This window comes from Rhinolophus sinicus, chromosome 6 (assembly GCF_057876585.1).
Source record: "Rhinolophus sinicus isolate RSI-liver-muscle chromosome 6, RSI-T2T, whole genome shotgun sequence".
Lineage (NCBI taxonomy): Eukaryota > Metazoa > Chordata > Mammalia > Chiroptera > Rhinolophidae > Rhinolophus > Rhinolophus sinicus.
In genome coordinates this window covers 28,645,942-28,663,155 of record NC_142506.1, presented here as the reverse complement: position 1 = coordinate 28,663,155, position 17,214 = coordinate 28,645,942, and the positions used below count along the sequence as shown (strand labels likewise).

At 40.0% G+C, this 17,214-nt stretch overlaps 1 protein-coding gene across 3 annotated transcripts in view; it reads right to left on the bottom strand.

The window, feature by feature from the left end:
* Nucleotides 1-15,129, bottom strand: part of AZIN1 (antizyme inhibitor 1) — a 31,244-nt gene extending 16,115 nt beyond the window's left edge. Inside the window, exons 1-3 of one of the 3 annotated variants that reach the window (XM_019711783.3) lie at nt 14,779-15,126; nt 10,082-10,219; nt 2,272-2,417 (exon numbers count right to left, since the gene is read on the bottom strand). The gene's annotated coding sequence lies outside the window, so the exon portion shown is untranslated. Of the gene's footprint in view, nt 1-2,271; nt 2,418-10,081; nt 10,220-14,778 lie in introns of all 3 variants that reach the window. The other 2 variants (XM_019711781.3, XM_019711784.3) reach the window with 2 other exon arrangements.
* Nucleotides 15,130-17,214: the final 2,085 nt, after the last annotated feature.

The window sequence follows — 17,214 nt, the reverse complement described above, 5'->3', positions numbered from 1 at the left end:
TTTCTGTTTAATCTGACTTTTGTAGAAGTGAAATAATTTTAAGCATTAACTGAAGGCCAAGCTAAAACAGTTGACAAATAATGGCACTACCAACATGAATAAAAATATTAGAAAGCATTTCCTGCTCTAAAAGATACAGTGCTTGTGGAGTGACTATATTATCATCATTGAAATGGAACTCTAAATTCGGAAGTAACCATAGGTTTAGTTTACCCATCCCTAGCTGATTCACAAAAGGACTCTAATGGAAAAAGAGCAAAAAGGTTTAAGGGACTAACACATTTAAATCACTAAAACAGACGTAGTAATATAGTATTACTTGACTTCCTTATACTGAACACTGCAATAAGCTGATTAAAACCAATACTAATAAAGCCTATACTTAACAGATGGTGAATGTAAAAATAAGTGAGTTCTATCTCAACTTATCTTCTTAGATGTTCCCTGAAGGTTTTGACATTCCTATAATTCCTAGCCTAGAGCAGATGCTCAGAAACAGACAAAGACTTCACACCTCTTTAAAATTAGGGATACTGGTAACAGCAATAAACTCCATTGAAGTCTGTTGAAAAACATCGTCCATCTTCCATTCTTAAAGGGAGCCCAAAACCTTGATACATAAGTGACCCATATGTAAATACAAAGCTCACTGTCAGATACTGTTAAATACTAAAAGCTATGCCCAGAAAAAACTAATTCCTCAGAACAATCTGCAAAACAGAAAGACCCTCAGGAGAGAGGTTTTCTAATATACTGAGACAACAATCCCTTTTGTTCAAATGAAATATCACTTGGAAACCAAGTATTTCCAATAATTGAAAAGGCTTAAGTATTAAGTAGGTGGCTAAGGGTGGGCTGATCTTTACTGAGCCTTTCCTATCCCCAATGTTGTATCTCACCCCCCCCCCCACCCCGCCAAGAAGTCCCAAGCAGCAGTCAGAATCATACCTCCAGGACTATTTGCTTACAATTTTCTTAACATGCTTTAAGTATTTCTTAGCTGAAATACTTAAAGCTCCACTGTCACACAAAGGAAGATTTATGTTCTACATGTCTGCCTTACTTAAAAGCACTAAAGAAATATTTTGCTAAAATATTTTCAAGAGGCATTTAAAGTTACTTGGCAATGATATGTTAAAACCTGTAGCACAAGTTCTAGAAAGCCAGAATGAAGTGTGCACATGTTGGGGGTGAGCAGAGTTTATACTGTATGCCAGATCTGCCAAGTTAAGCCATCTCAATTTTAACCACAAGGAATTTCCAGCAACCTCTCCATCACGAACGCAGACTCAGACCCAGGTGGTAATGCCAAGCTGCCCAATGCTCCCATCCTGGGTAAAATTATCAAGACACCGCACCACTTTTTATGGCTAAGTCAGAACCAGGACTGACTTACTGGCTCCAACACATTATGGACCATTACATACCCTAGTCTGGTGCTGGTGGACATTGAATTATTTACTTTAAATTGCAGAAACTCTACCTTATGTAAATGTTACATTCTCTCCAAATTGCTTTAAAACTTAAAAGCAAATTTTTTACAGCAGTTCTGAAGTTTTTTTTATGAAAAGATAAAATAGGAAGTAGGAGGGCAGCTGGTTGCCTAGGTGGTTGGAATGCAGTGCTCATAACACCGGGGTCGCCAGTTCAATTCCCACATGGGTCAGTGAGAAATAGTGGCTTGAACTTGGAGCTGAGCTGCCAGTGGGCGGCCGGCTTGCTCAGTGGTTAGAGAACAGTGTTCATTATACCAAGGTCACCGGTTCAATTCCGACGTGGGCCAGTGAGCTACACCCTCCACAACTAGATTGAAGACGACTTGACTTGGAGCTGATGGGTCCTGGAAAAACACTGTTCCCCAATAATTTGGAAAAAAAAAAAAAAAAAGGAAGTAGGAAGCACTCTCCACTCACAAGAGCCTTTCAGCTATTTTCACATCCCAACACCTTATCAATATATGGTGAAAGAAAGCTCAGCGTACTTTACACTAGTACAACTGCTATAATCATAATACTACTTTTGTAAGTAATTTCCTCTTGGACACTATAACTAGGAAGAAAAAAATATTGAACATTCCTAATATATACCTCCATACTGGTATTTTTGATAATACATTTTTTATGAAGAGCTGCCAAAGATATATAAGGCTCCAAAGAACTGCACATTGCTCTCCCCGGAGCCTTTCATGAGGCCGCTGAGTCCTCATGTTCATCGAGAAGGTAGCTCCAAGAGTAATGGCCGCAGCAGCTGGGCACTTGCCTTGTTACACACCTGCTACAAAGGCTTCTATAGTTGATTGTACTTCAGAAGAAACTGACACATCTCTCAAATAATCACAAGATAATTCTGGCAGCAACAGCCCACTTGACACCAGGCTGGATGAATATGAGTCTTGGATTTCTGAAGTGAAGACCTCCCTGGAAGTAGAACAGGGAGAGCTGAAAGGTTGAGAGTACTGTTTCAGAGACATCTAAGCAGGAAACCCAACCTTAATACACCAACCACTTTTCTAAAAAGACTTTTACTTATTAAAAAGGAGAACTTGAGATATTTGGAAATTTATACTATTGCTCTGAAGAAGCCTAAGGGCATGTCTACCTTTTTGTTTTACACCAGCATTTGATGACTTAGCACTCATCTGTTTTAAAAATAGACACAATGCTATCCAAGTCACCTCTGCACTCTACCTCCAACAGAAAAATGTTACTTACCATACAGAATACCTTTAGAAATAACTGGGCAAAAGAGTATTAAGAGAGGCTTTTAAAAGATGACTTTCGCACTACAGATGTGACGCCAGGTTTAAACCACTAAAAAAAAGTCGTTTCAGGAAGCTACATACTGGAACTGGTAGGTAAGAAGTCCCAGTCTTGCCATATTGGACCCAAAATAAGTGATGGATAATAGTAATAACCTACATTGAGGATAATCAGGATGGGGTTTGCTTCAATTGACAGTAAGAAGAAAGTCACTAGTGGCAATAAACACCCCTAAACTTATTTTTCAGGTGATGAGGTTGGAAAAAACTTGAGAAACCCTAGAGGAAGAATGTTAAAAGTGACTGCTCAAGAATTATTTTAAAAGACAGATGAGAACAAGAATGAACAGGGTAAATATAAAAGGGAAAAAAGACCCTAAAGGTAATGAGCCCAACAGGCTAAGTTTGAAGCGCCCGTATAAAGTTGCCCCATGAAACACCTCACAATAAATTCTAAAATACACCTTAATGAGAAAACGAACTATGGGATTTTCACAGCAGTATACTTCTGCATGTGGAACTGACCAGATTGGGCTCCCTTTAAAAATATAAGTATTTGATGTGAAGACTAAATTTTTTTCTGGAGGAGAAAAATCCCTTTTGATAATTAAGATGTAACATTAATGACTATTGTAAAACAACATGAACAGGAAATATATCACCATATTAATTTCTAATTTTCTTGGTGCAGCAAAGCGAATAACCCTTTAAACAAATGCACTTAATTACTATTTTGATTACCTTAGAGCAGATGTCACCTCTCCAAGAGGAAAACTTATTTTTATGATACATAACACATGTGCAATACAAGTACTGCAGCAAATACCAAGTTAAGAAATAGACTGAATAATACCTTAGAAGCCCCTATACATTTTCCCAGGTGGCAGTGGTTGCATCTACCCTAGAATAAGCATGTTCATACTTTTTTAATCATCATTCCCTTATTTAATAGTTCTATTCTTCCGTGCCCTTATTATTTAATAGTTCTATCCATATTCTTTCATACTTTTCTAATCATCATTCCCTTATCATTTGAAAGTTCTATTCTTGGCTTTACTGGTTTTGAACTATGAATAGAATCACTACTGTTTTCTGCCATAACTGACTTTTGGTCAACATTAGCATTAATTCCTCCACGCAGACAGATGTAAGTGGAGTCCATTAATTTCCATTGTTGTTTAGTATTCCACTGTATAGACATATCACATTTATCTATCCAAACTAGACCTAGGAATTATTTCCCATTTTTTCCTGTATTTATGATATAATTTCTTACAATTATTTATGTAAAAAAGGGCAGTGTGCTACTTTACACTCTGGTACAAGAGTCTATCCTGCTGACTGGCAGTTTAAGTAGCATCGGTCCAGGCACCAGGGTCTAGGTCCGCATACCTGAGAATAGAATTGCTAAGTTAGTGAAAAATGGTTTTTAAGTCTTTTCTTGTTTTCCTTTTTCTTCTTCACCTTTAAGGAGCTCTTCATGAATATAAGGTAGTAAATACTGCTCATTTTGAGGACAGCTTATTTAGGGGAGTTTTGTTGAACATGTTTTGTGTCCATGTTGAACATACTAGGATATCCAATCCTATTTTTGGTCGTGCCAAACATGTTGAACCCAGATGATGAACTAAGAAGATACTATACTTATTCAGAAGCTCTTTATAAACTGGCCATCAGAGGATCCTTGCCGTAAGAACCAAGAAATAGTTAAAAAAAAAAAAAAAAAAAAAAGACAAACCAAACTAGTCATATATTCAACATAAGCCTAATATTAATTTCAGTTTTTATGAGCACATAAAGTCTTAATAGAATTGTATCCTAAGAACATGCTAGGCAACTAAAGAATTCAATTAGAATATAAAACCGGGAAGTCCCTACAGTTAAGGTACACTTGTTTTATTAGACAAATCTACGAAGAACAAAGAGAATGTGTAATTCTGATGATACTTATTAACAGGTATTTTAAGATTATTATGCCAATATTACTCACATTCACAAAAACAATTATCCTAGAGCGAGCTGTTCAACAGAACTTTCTGTGGTGACTGAAATTTTCTTTATCACTGTCCAAAACAATAGCCATAAGCCACATATCGCTCCCAAGAACTCAAAATGTGGCTCATGCAACTGAGGAACTGAATTTTAGATTTTATTTAGTTTAATTTTTAAAATTTAAATAGCCATCTGGCTAGTTGCTACTGTATGTATTGAACAGAGTAGTTCTAGAGGATCCTGTTTTTACAACAAATTTTTAAACCAAGGATCAGGGCCACACATGTTACAGATTCCACCCCCCACCCCAATTACCTTTGCTCAAGACAACAAAGACCAATTCACCATGCCAGTCTACAAAGCCAGATATTAAGGGAACAAAAGGTAACAAAACTCTATAGCAAGGAAGTCTTGAAGAGAGATTTGAAATGTATTTACATAATGAAGAAAAGGCAAAAATTTTAGATCAGAGCATTCCAATAGTTTGTTATACTGACTCCTGCTGCGAGTCAGTCAGAGGCATCGAAGACCTCATGTGGGCTGGGTTTGGCCTGGGCAGGCTGAACTTCATTGGCCTAATCCTTGCAACTCAGTGTGCTGTACAGTATTTTCTGTTCATGCCGTGTTCTTCACATTATTCACTGGATTAAAGAAAAGGATGGCTAACTCTGGATTTGAGAAAAAATTACCAAATCTTTACTCCAGTTAGCTTGTGACAAATTGCTGAAGTGTGTATGTATGACCCTGGGATAGAAACAAAAATGTTTCCCAGGCCTTATCAGTACACGAGAGTACTTCACTTGCAACAGCCTCCTTAGCCTTAACAATGGTCAGCCTAGAATGGCAGCAGCCAAGTAACATTTACCTAGATGTTATGGTTTACAAGATACACTTTATACAATACGTCATTTACTCCTAACTGGAATTAAGTGTCTCAAAAATTACTTTTTTGGCGGGGAGGGAACCACAAACTGAAAAACTCTGAACTAAGACCAGGCAAATGGAGTGTAATGAACACACAGATTGGTAGTCACTATTAATTCTCTAGATTCAACTGTCTCCTATAATAAACACAAGAACTATTTTATCCCCTTTAAAAATTGGTCTACCCTGCTGTCCAATCTTTTTGGCCCTCCCAGGTAAGAGTCTAAATTTGCCCAAAGAAAGAATACCATGTCCCCCAAAACTGTTTTATCCATTAACATGCTATTGTTCACATTGTGCTTGTACATGTGAATACATTTTTGCTACTTCTAAGCAATGAGGAACCATCAACTACCACCATATATAAGCCAAGGGGATACCCATACTTTAAAAACTGGCCCCTAATCTGTGTATTTATTTCAATGATAGTTTTGTTCAGCTTTTTGTTCAAAGAGCACCAACAACCATTAAGGAATATACTGTTGAATTTGCTTACATCACAGAATCTTAAATCACCAAAACTAAAATTTCTTTTCTCCAGGAGTTAAAAACCTGTCTTTCCTACTAACAATTAACAGCAAACCATGAGGAACGGTAAATTCATAAAGAACATTGTTTCCCTAGTTAAAATAACACTACCATTTAGGCCCAGCAAGTCCTATTAAAACATATGTAAATATTAACCACCAGGAGATAGACCATGGATATTTAAAATGCTGATGCTCTTATAAAGTTTCCACATGAACAACAGAGTCAACTGATGACAACCAGTTAAAATTTTCAAGCAAATTTTAGAAGTCCATTTAAACAAATCAATTAATTTAATCCCTTTTCTATACTTTGACACCACACCACATGAAAAGTTATATGCTAATGATTAATTCAATCTGACTTCATCACCAGATCTGCTAATAGAAGCAGTTGGTTTAAAGAGATTCTTTTCTGGAATTTAGTCTTTAAAATTTTCCACTAGGCTAATTTATTAATTACAATCAGACCTATAACTAAAACAACTTGAAAATCTAGCCCACTGACAAAATCAATCCAGTATAGAGCCCTAAGGAATTTTTAAAAAGGCATGGAAAAAACTTTTCCACAATTAGAGGTCCTTCGTTAATGAGATATTATTGGCATTAAAGTATTTGTCAAGATATTTTTATAGTGGTCACATATTACATACATCATACACATATTCTGAGGAAAAGTTTTGAACGAAAAAAATTTATTATGTACGAAACTTTCAGTTTCCAAAATAGTTAATGAAATAAACTATCTCAAAATTTAGGTGGTGGTCTGATTTAAAAAGCTAATTCTGAAGCCAAGTCCTAGAGCTTAGACTACTTGCACAGAAATCCTACTGGAGTATTAAGCAGTTCATATAGTTATGCGCTCTGCAATGCTATGTGCCAAGTATTTTCCACGAAGGCCAGTGTGTTAAGTCCCATTAATGACTTCAAGTTTTCCAAACAATATTGTTGTTCCACAGAAAATTAATCTCAGGATTTCAATGTCCAATATAACTGCCATTGATATCTAAGGACATTTCTTGAATGTAGAATTTTCTCTTGCCATTTCTACTTGTTCTAGTCAAGAGACATTTGGAGCTAGGTATTTTTCTGGATTTAATATTGCTCAGATTTTAGAACCGTAGTATAGAGTACATATACTTCATATGTACTATGTATCACTCTCCAGGCTATGAGTCAACAACACCCTGTAATCACAGTATTTCTGCATCAAAGTTTAGGAATATGAGCACTAAATGGGATCAAGATTAAAAAAAAAAATCAGCTCAGATTCAGGTCAAGTTTTTGTTCCCAAATCAGTTTAGGTCATATCAAGGAATCTATAAAATACTTTTTCCTTCATTTTTTTGGATTTTGGAATTATGTGAATAAGGCACATGTGGACCCATTGCTTTATAGCACAGCATCAAGTACTCAAGTTTCATTTAACAAAATATATATTGTACTTGGGCATAATAAATAAGAATCAGTCACTCTGCGGCGGCCAGTTGGCTCAGTTGGTTAGAGCGCAGTGCTCGTAACACCAAGGTCACTGGTTTCATTCCCACATGGGCCAGTGAGCTGTGCCCTTCACAACTAGACTGAAAACAACGACATGACTTGGGGCTGATGGGTCCTGGAAAAAGACACTGTTCCCCAATAAAAATTAAAAAAAAAAAAAAATCAGTCCTTCTGGCTGACAAAACATGAATAAATAATCTTTTGCATATTCATTCTATCTGTGCCCACCCACTGCCAAAGAGGAGGAAACTACAGACTTCCCAAGTTTTACAATACTATTAAATATTCTAAGTAAAGACTACTTTCGCCTGATTTGGCAGAATCATTTATTAATCAGCTCTGATATGAGTTTTTCAAGTCTAAGAGGAAACATCGCTAGAAATATTAAATAATGCAATGTGACATTTCCATTAAAGCAAGAGACTTGAATGAAAAGAAGCCTATCTTTTAATATGGTCTTCCTTAAAACATGAAATTTCCATCTATTTTTGACTACAATGTCAACTAGACCCCATTCCAGGAAAGCTTTAAATTTCCAGCCAACTTAGGGGAAAACATCAAATATGTTGGAAGCAGAACAGATGACTAACAAAAATTAAAAGATGGGGCCGGCCCAGTGGCTCAGGCTGTTGGAGCTCCGTGCTCCTAACGCCGAAGGCTGTCGGTTTGATTCTCACATGGGCCAGTGGGCTCTCAACCACAAGGTTACCGGTTTGACTTCTCCTCCCACAAGGGATGGTGGGCTGGGCACCCGGCAACTAACATTGGCAACTGGACCTGGAGCTAAATGGCACCCTCCACAACTAAGATTGAAAGGACAACAGCTTGACTTGGAAAAAGTCCTGGCAGTACACACTGTTCCCCAATAAAGTCCTGTTCCCCTTCTCCAATAAAATCATAAAAAAAAAAAAAAAAAAAATTTAAAAGATAACCGACTTTGGTACTGAGATGCTGGCAACAGTACTTCTCTTTAATATGCATACATGCCACTTAGTTAAAATGCAGATTGATTCAGGTTTGGGTGGGGCCTAGATTCTGTATTTTTGTTCTGGGTGATGCTAATGCTGCTTTTCCAAAGACCACATTACATTAACAAGGGGTGGTTAATACACTCAAAGATAAATCATTTTATCAGTTTAGGACTAAAGGAACTGCTGTAGTTCAACTTTTACAAATGTGATTTTTAAAAAATAAGCAATTTGCTCAAATTCACATAGCTAGGAGAAAGCCACTATAGGTTTTAAGTCAGAAACTTTCAAGAAACCCTAATATTATTTAAACTGTTTTTGCCCTCTCTCTTTAGCCTTTGAAAAAACCTGAGTCTTAAATTGTAGTATCAGGGTAACATCAAATGTGTTGAAACGGTTTGCTTTAACATACGCTACCTAATTTGACAGAGCAAACACTTCTGATAAAATCTGTTAAACAAGATCAGACTAAAGAAACACTAAATCGATACCCTAAGCTTTCCTGAAAATTTCAACTGTTACTCTCTCCAAGTCTCTGACCAACTTAAAAACATCCAAACCTCAATACCAAAACCCAAATTTCAATAACAAGAAATCTATAAATAAATTTAAAAAATGAACCACACAAACCTAACAACACAAATTCAAAGAATTTACTGTGGAATTACTTTTGCAGAGATTTAATGCAAAAGTCAAATCCATACATAGAAAATCAAATATAGTAAAAAATGATCCTTGAAAATCTGTTCGGAAGGTAGTGTGTTGGGAGACATACGTATTTCATCTCTCACTAAGTACTCTAAAAACAACCCATTTCCCACTACCAGTTAGGCATTATATAAAGTCATTTTATGAAAAAGAACATAAACTCTAGAAACCACTTTGTGTCTGGCAAGTTACTCATAATTAGACAAACAAGAAGATTCGCCTCTCAGATGGGATGCTCTGAGACTTAGCTTCAGCGAGTAGCATGGAGAGCAGTATCTTTTGTTTTATTCAAAAATGTCTTTGATTTTTTTTCCTGATTAAGCCCAAATAATTGAACCCACCAAGTGAAGTGGTTGAATATGATAAACTACTGCCCACACCTTAAATTGAAAAACTAAACAAAAACCTCCCTACAACTTATGTTAAAATTCAGACTAATACGATTTCCTAAAACTTAGCCTACAATATATATTTAATACTTATGTATTTAAAATAAATGTTAACTGATCAATCCAGTCATTGGTAAACAATGTATATAACTGAATCAGCATACCTGTAACTCCTCTATTTTAAAACTTTTAAAGATCTTTAAGGGTCACTGAACTTTAAGAGGTAAGTATGATTTCAAGTTTTGAAAAAGACTGAGCAACAAGAACTCTACTTCAATTTTACAAGGCCCCCAACACAGATGTGAAAATACTTACATGGACAAGTTAGGAGATGGAACCCCCCTATCATCAGCTAGGTTCCCAAGGTGGCTCAGCGTTGAAGTCGAACTGCTCTCTGTACAGCACTTCTCCTAGGCCCTCTGGGTAGTTGTATACTTGGTCAGAAAGTACGCCCTAAAAAAGGAAATAAAAGTAGTAGCATACAGTTCTACGTTAAAAACAATGTTAGGTTGTGCTTCAAGAAGGATAAATTGAATCTAAGATTAATGTGGGAATCATCTTTTTAAATTTTATGAAGTTTTAATAAAATGTTTAATTAAATCCACAAAATGTTTACTGGGTTTCAAAGGGTTTATCAAGAAGTACTTTTTAAACAGTAAGCATTTCCAAGCTGCTACAGTAACAAAATTCACAGAACCTGATGTCATGGTCATCTTACAAGTTGCTTTACCTACCTACTCAGTTTCCATCCAGCCTTCGTCTAGTTTCATTTTTGCTTTTATTTGTCCCCCAAAACACAAATTTCTAAGTGGCCTAAAATTTTAAAATTTCCAGTACCCTTGCCCACCTGATGGGTAAGACTTTATATGCATAATGTTCTCACATAATCTATAGTCTGGAACTACCCAGAATACTTCTTACTCTCCAAATTCCAAGTTCTTCCTTGCTTAAAGTGTAAAATCACACTACATACCAAAAAGATAAGAAGATTTTATGACTTAGCTAATACATTATATATGTGAAATAACTTTTGAGAACTGCCTTATACATTGGGCAAGTGACCTCTAAAGGTTTACCTCCTCCTCATACTCAACCTTTCTAGACTTACGGCTACTCTACTGCACTAGGAACAACATATGAATGTGAAAGTGCTTGGCACACTAAAAAATGCTAAATAAGTTTTAGCAATGGTTATTACTTATTATGGTTTGATAGGTTGGACATACAACCTAAGCTAAACTGTTATACCTATACATACTTCCATTCATAATTCAGTGGTTGCTATTTTAAAGTAATATAACCTAACAGCATTTGCCATTATAGAAAAGGGGTGATACCGTGTTTCCCTGAAAACAAGACTTAGCCAAACAATCACCTCTAATGCATCTTTTGGAGCAAAAATTAATGTTAAGACCCAGTCTTATTAATATAAGACGCATTAGAGGTGACTGTTTGGCTAGGTCTTATTTTGGGGGAAACAGGGTAAGAAGGAAACCAGAAAAATGATGAAACTAGAAATTATAAGGACAAGAATCTGAGAGATTTCAGGAGCATTCTAGGTGTATCTAAAGCCTATCTCATCTCAACCAGGATGGAGGTCACACATGCAGGAGGTAAAATGCTCCTTCAATCTACCAGACGAATTTACTCACTCTCAATGACACTTATGGATGATGAGGCAAGAACCCGTACCAGCATGTAACTGTGATTATAACCTTACAGTAGACTCCAAATAATGTACTCCCCAAAACAAAGGTTCTGATTCTTCTCATACCAAGATAATTTTAAAAATAAATTAAGACTCATGCTGGAGACAGAGACAGAAGTTTATTCTCAATTATCCTAAGGAATAGGATAATTATCTTGAGCAAGACACTTTTCACCTTTCCCCTGCTATATATCCACAGCTATTTTGTTGCTTAAAGCAACCCAAGAGCAGTGATGTGAAGCTTAAGGACATTAAACTTCAGACATTTAAGATTGTTCTTTAGCCCATCTCTCAAACATTTCCACCTAATTAAAAGATACAAGTAGGAAATGAAGGCCCCAAAATTTCAGTGGCACATTTTAAGATTAAAACGTGAAGAAATGGAGTTAAAACGTGAAGAAATGGAGTTACAGAAGAAGATAAATTATTCTCATTTTGAATGGTGTGTGTGTAAATCAGTTGGATCATGTACAACATTGCGTTCAAGTTCCTTAACAACTGTTTAAAGAGACTGTCTCTTCATCTTGGCTGAACAGCAGAGGGAGAACTCAACTTGACTCAGTAGGCCAGTAAGATACAAAGAAACTTCTATCTCTTTGACAGTAACTACCCAAAAACCTAGTATCCTCAAGTTATTATTTCTCTGAACAAGTCACATTGCCTTTACCAATGACTTTTTAAAAAAGATTTTTATGAAAAATATAGCCAACACACAATATTATATAAGTTTCAGGGGTACACCATAATTATTCAACATCTATATACCTAAAGAAGTGATCACCATGATAAATCCGGCTACCATCTGACACTGTACCATGCTGTAACAATACTATCGACTATATTCCCTGTGCTGTATATTACATCAACATGACTTGTTTCATACCTGGGAATTTGGACTTCTTACTCCCCCCTTCACCTTTTCCGCCCCTTTTCAATTTTTCAATTACAGTTGAAAGTCAATATTATTTTATATTAACTTCAGGTTTACAGCAGTTGTTAGTACCAGTGACTTTTAAAGTTGCTCTGTGGTATTCTTTCCAAGCACTGCAAACCGCAGTCTAATCATGAGAAAAATATCAGACAAACCCAAATGGGGGGACATTCTACTGGACATCTGGCCAACATTTCTCTAGACTGTGAAAAACAAAGAAAGCCTAAGAAACTGTCACAGATCAGAGATGTCTGGGGAAGACATGACAAGTAAATGCAACATGGTACTTTGGATTGGATCCTGGAACAGAAAGAGGACATTAAAAACTGGTGAAATCCAAAGATAGTCTGGAGTCTAGATAACACTAATGTATCCAAGTCAGTTTCTTAATTTTGACAAATGTACCACGTAACGTAAGATGTTAATAAGCAGGTAAGCTGGGTGAGAAGTATGCAGTACCTCCTGTACTATCTTTGAAACTTTTCTATAAATCTAATATCCCAAAAGTTTATTTTTAAAAATCAGGCAAAGCATTCATATGATCATCATCAAAAATATGCTGAGTTACAGCCTTTTACACAAAACAATGCATCCAGTATAATTCCATTTATATAGAAGTTTTAGAACAGGCAAAACTATGGTTTAAAATAAAAAATCAGAATATGGTTGCCTCTGCAGTGAGAGGGGTATGAAGTTTGAACGGCTAAAAGAACTTTTAAGGTGATGGCAATGTTCCACATCTTGATAGAGATTTAAATTACATAGCTGTTATTTTTGTAAAAAACTCATCAAATAGTATACTTAAGATTTGTGCATTTTACTGTTATGTAAATTTTATCCAAAGTTTTTTTAAAGACTAAAAACAGTATTGAACACTGTTTAATAGAAAAATTAAGACGGACTGATGAATGAATGGTGAGATGGCAAATAATGCAAAATGTTAATTGAATCTAGGTGAGGATACAGTTCTTTCCCCTTCTCTGTACGTTTGAAAAATTTTAAGTTAAATCTGGGTGGCAAGGGAGATTAGTGCACCCACTGTATCACCTGTAAATCATTAGAAGCTTATTATCTTTCCCACAAAATGTAAACTCCTCAGGGCTCATGTGTCTTCATGACCAGCAACTGCACTGCTACATTTGTGAAAGAAATTAAAGGATCACTAGGGTTTTGCCCGACAATCAGCCGTTTTTCTGCCAGGCTTGTCCACATCAGCCTTTCCTGACCATACAGCAATTCTCTGCCTTAAGTGCCCTCTGGTTCCCACCCAAGCCAAAAGCTCAAGGGTGGAAACACGACGGGACAAGACAACTTAATGTATCCAAGATGCCACAAAATGCAGTTTAATCTGCTGAAATCATTATGGGGCTGTAAACTGTATCCCCGACCGTTTCAGGTTTCTGAACCAGCAGTTTAGTTTACGAAACATACGCTCAGGATATATATTGGGTAAGGGTTAAAACACGTCACCACCATTATTTGTTGGCAGTCAAAATAGTACTTGATAAGCCACCCAAGTTACTGTTCTCCCTCTCTGTGCCCAGGAATCGTGGCGCGGATGGGCAAACGAAGCCATAGTGACTAATCTTCAGACTCCAGGAGGTGACTCTGGTGAGTGAAAGCAACCTGGCCCAATCAGGAGCGCCGCAGGGGGAGGAGCAGCAGCCCCGAGGCTTCCAGAACGGGCTAAAGGCCTCTCGCTCGCTACCTGACACCGGGGCTTCCCCTCCGGCTGGCCCCGAGCGGCGTCAACTTTCCTCCACCAGTGTGTGTGCGTGTGTGTGTGCGGAGGGGGGGTGGGGGGCACACTCCCCACACCCTTAAGAACCCGGTCTCCTCCCGCAGCTGTCACAGGCCTGCGCCGGGCCCGCCCTGCTCCATTCATAACGGCCCCGGCCGTTGCTGTCCGTCGCCCGCCCGCTGGGCTCCCGGAGGCGAATGTGCGGCGCCGCTCAGGGCCTGGGCTGCGGGACTAAGGCCCCTCAGGGCTGCAGCCCGGCCCCCTCCCCGGAAACAGCAATGCACCACGGGAGAGGGGTGGAGGCCGCACGCCGCCGGAGGCGACGCCGGCCGCCGGCCGCGAGACCCCCACGCGCGCCCCCACACGCACACGCCCCCTCGCCCCAACCTCGGCGGCTCCGGCTCCGCAGAGCCTCCGGCGGGCGCCTGAGGGCCCCGAAACGCCCACCACCGCCGCCGCCGAGGAACCGACAGCCGCAACACACACCGCTGTCCGCCATGTTCGAGGCGGCCGGCCGCGGGGCGCCGCGGGGACGCCGGCCAGGCGGCGGGGCCCAACTGGGAGACACCCGACCGCCCCCCGAGGCCCTCCCCACGCGCTGGCCCGCTCGCACCCCTCGGGGCGGTACTCACGTGAGATAACGGCCCAAAGAGTCGGGTAAAGCGTCTTCTCTTTTTCGGCGGAATTTTTAAAGAGGGATGTGGTTACCTTGAGCAGAAATACCCAAGGCGGCCTGGGCCATAAGCTGCAGGGACGACGTGGGGGGGAAAGCGCGGCACCGACACCAGCTGTGCAGCAGTGGCGGCGGCAGCCGAAGGAGAGAAATAGAACAGCGCGGAAATAAGAAGAAAGGCGAGGACTGGGTGGGGAGAGGATTCGGCCTCGTCACACCGCAGAGCAGAAGAGCGAGAAAGACTGAAAAGAAGCAGAGAAAGCGAAAAAAAGGAAACACTGCAGCCGAGCGAAGACCCAGAGAGTGTGGGAAGGCGGCGCCGGCGACGCCAATATTTATAGCAAGGGGGAGGGGCCTGGTGGCGTCACAGCCGGCTCGGCGGCCGCGCGAGCGGGGCGGAGCCGAACTACTTCCCGGGGAGAAGGGAGGGGACGGAAGAGAAAGGGGGATGGCGTGGAAGGAGCTAAAGGGGGCGGGGCGGAGCGACCCCGCGGTGCAGGTGCTGACCCACTGGCGGTTTCCCGTCGAGCGGCGGTCCGTGGCTTCCCCGCTGTCAGAGGGCCAGCCGCGCAGATGTAGGCGGGCGGGGTTGAGGGAGGTGGCTCGGCGGGAGCGCGCTTTGCACTGAGCCTCCGCCCTTTGGGTACCTTCAGTGGCACCCCGCGGCTGGCCCCGGCGCCTTGGGAGCTGGGCCCGGCTTCCCGGCGCCCGCGGCGCGGAGCGTTGTTCTGGGCCTGGGGCGGCGCAACACGTGCACTGCCTGGAGGGGGCGTAAGGGAGGCCTGTGGGGGCCATCTCCCGAGCTTCCCTCTTTGAGAGCACTCCGCTTTGTGGGGTCTCTGTAGCCTGCGCCAGGTGACCGCCCTCCCCGCGTGAGGCTCCAGCCCCCGCAGGCTGCGGCGCTCCTTTATGGAAGCGAATTCCTAGTGGCTAGGACCGGTCGACATAGGGTTGGTTGCAGAAGCTTGGTGACCGCGTAAAACCGACCCCAGTGCTGGTACGGTGCAATATGGTGCAGTAGGAATATTTTTTAACGGATGTGGCTTTAATGTCTTTATTTAAAAAGGTGTTGGTACAATCAGACTCAGCTCTTGTTAGTGAAGTACCAGTGTTGTAGAAGGGATTACTGATATTCCAAGTGCACTTTACCTTAATCCCCCCACGTCTCGTTTTTGCGGTCATTTTAATGTTACTACTCCATAACAAACTTTTTTTTCCTGGCGACCTAGGACGACCTACATAGCTTTTAATTTAGTCTCATCTTTTTAAAATGTCTTCGCATTAGTGGTTAGAAACCCTGAGTCCTCGCCTGCTAACGCCTTGCAACTCAGACTGAATGACACAAATGAAATCTGTATTGACACACCCCTCCAAAATTAAGATCTTTGAGATTAAGATCCTGATTTGTTTTTTTTTCTTTCGTTCTTCCCCACCGTCTACTTACTTTGTGAGCAGTATTGTGGGTAGTTGATAAATTATCAAATGAAAAGCAAGAGAGAGAGCCTTCCTGAGTGGAAAGGTAGCAATCCTGAAATGTGGGCTCTTGAATGAAATTGGGTAGAAATTAGAAGCTATGAACTCTTTTCCACATTTCACTCTGCTATCTTGGCTTTCTCTTTCATTAAAAAAATTCCTTTTGATTCAGAACATTTATAAGCACAGCGCTTTACTAGACCCCCTGGTGGAGGGAGGAAGGCAAGAAATGAATGCACTTGAAATCATGCTTACAGTCTATCGGGAAATAAGACGACTACACAAAATAACTAAATTGTTGATAGATGAATAGATTTAATGCTGCATGGAACCTAGTGGCAGGAGGAAATGGTTGCAGGTAAGTGAGAGAAAGGCTTTTGGGAAAAGATAGATTTTTGAGAGCACATTTTCCAGACATGGGAAAACAACTGATTTTGAGAGCAGATAGTCCATGCAAGCGAAACAGGTGAAAGAAGGCACAGAAATGAACCAGTTCGGAGAACTGTGAGTGGGCTCTCTGGCTCCAACATAGAGGCATGGTTGCAAATGAGATTGAAAAGGTAGGTTAGGATGAGATCAAGAAGGGATCAGAGCTTAGACTTTATTCTGGAACCATTTAAATGGATATGATATAAGCAAACATGTTTTTAAAAGATTGGCATCAGTGGGATTGAAAATGGGAAGTTTGGAAGAGAGAAACAGTGAAGGAGACTCTTACAGCAGATAAGTACTAAGAAATTCAGAATGGATGGGAAGAAAAAGGTATACAAAGGTGAGAAGTAATCTTGAGTGTCAAGGGAGATGAGAAGGTGTCAAATGATTTGGATATATTAAGCTAATCAACACTGAGAATTTTAGAATCATAATGGGTAGAAATAGAAAGGACCCAGTTTGGAGGGAAGAAGATGAGCCTGCTTTGAGC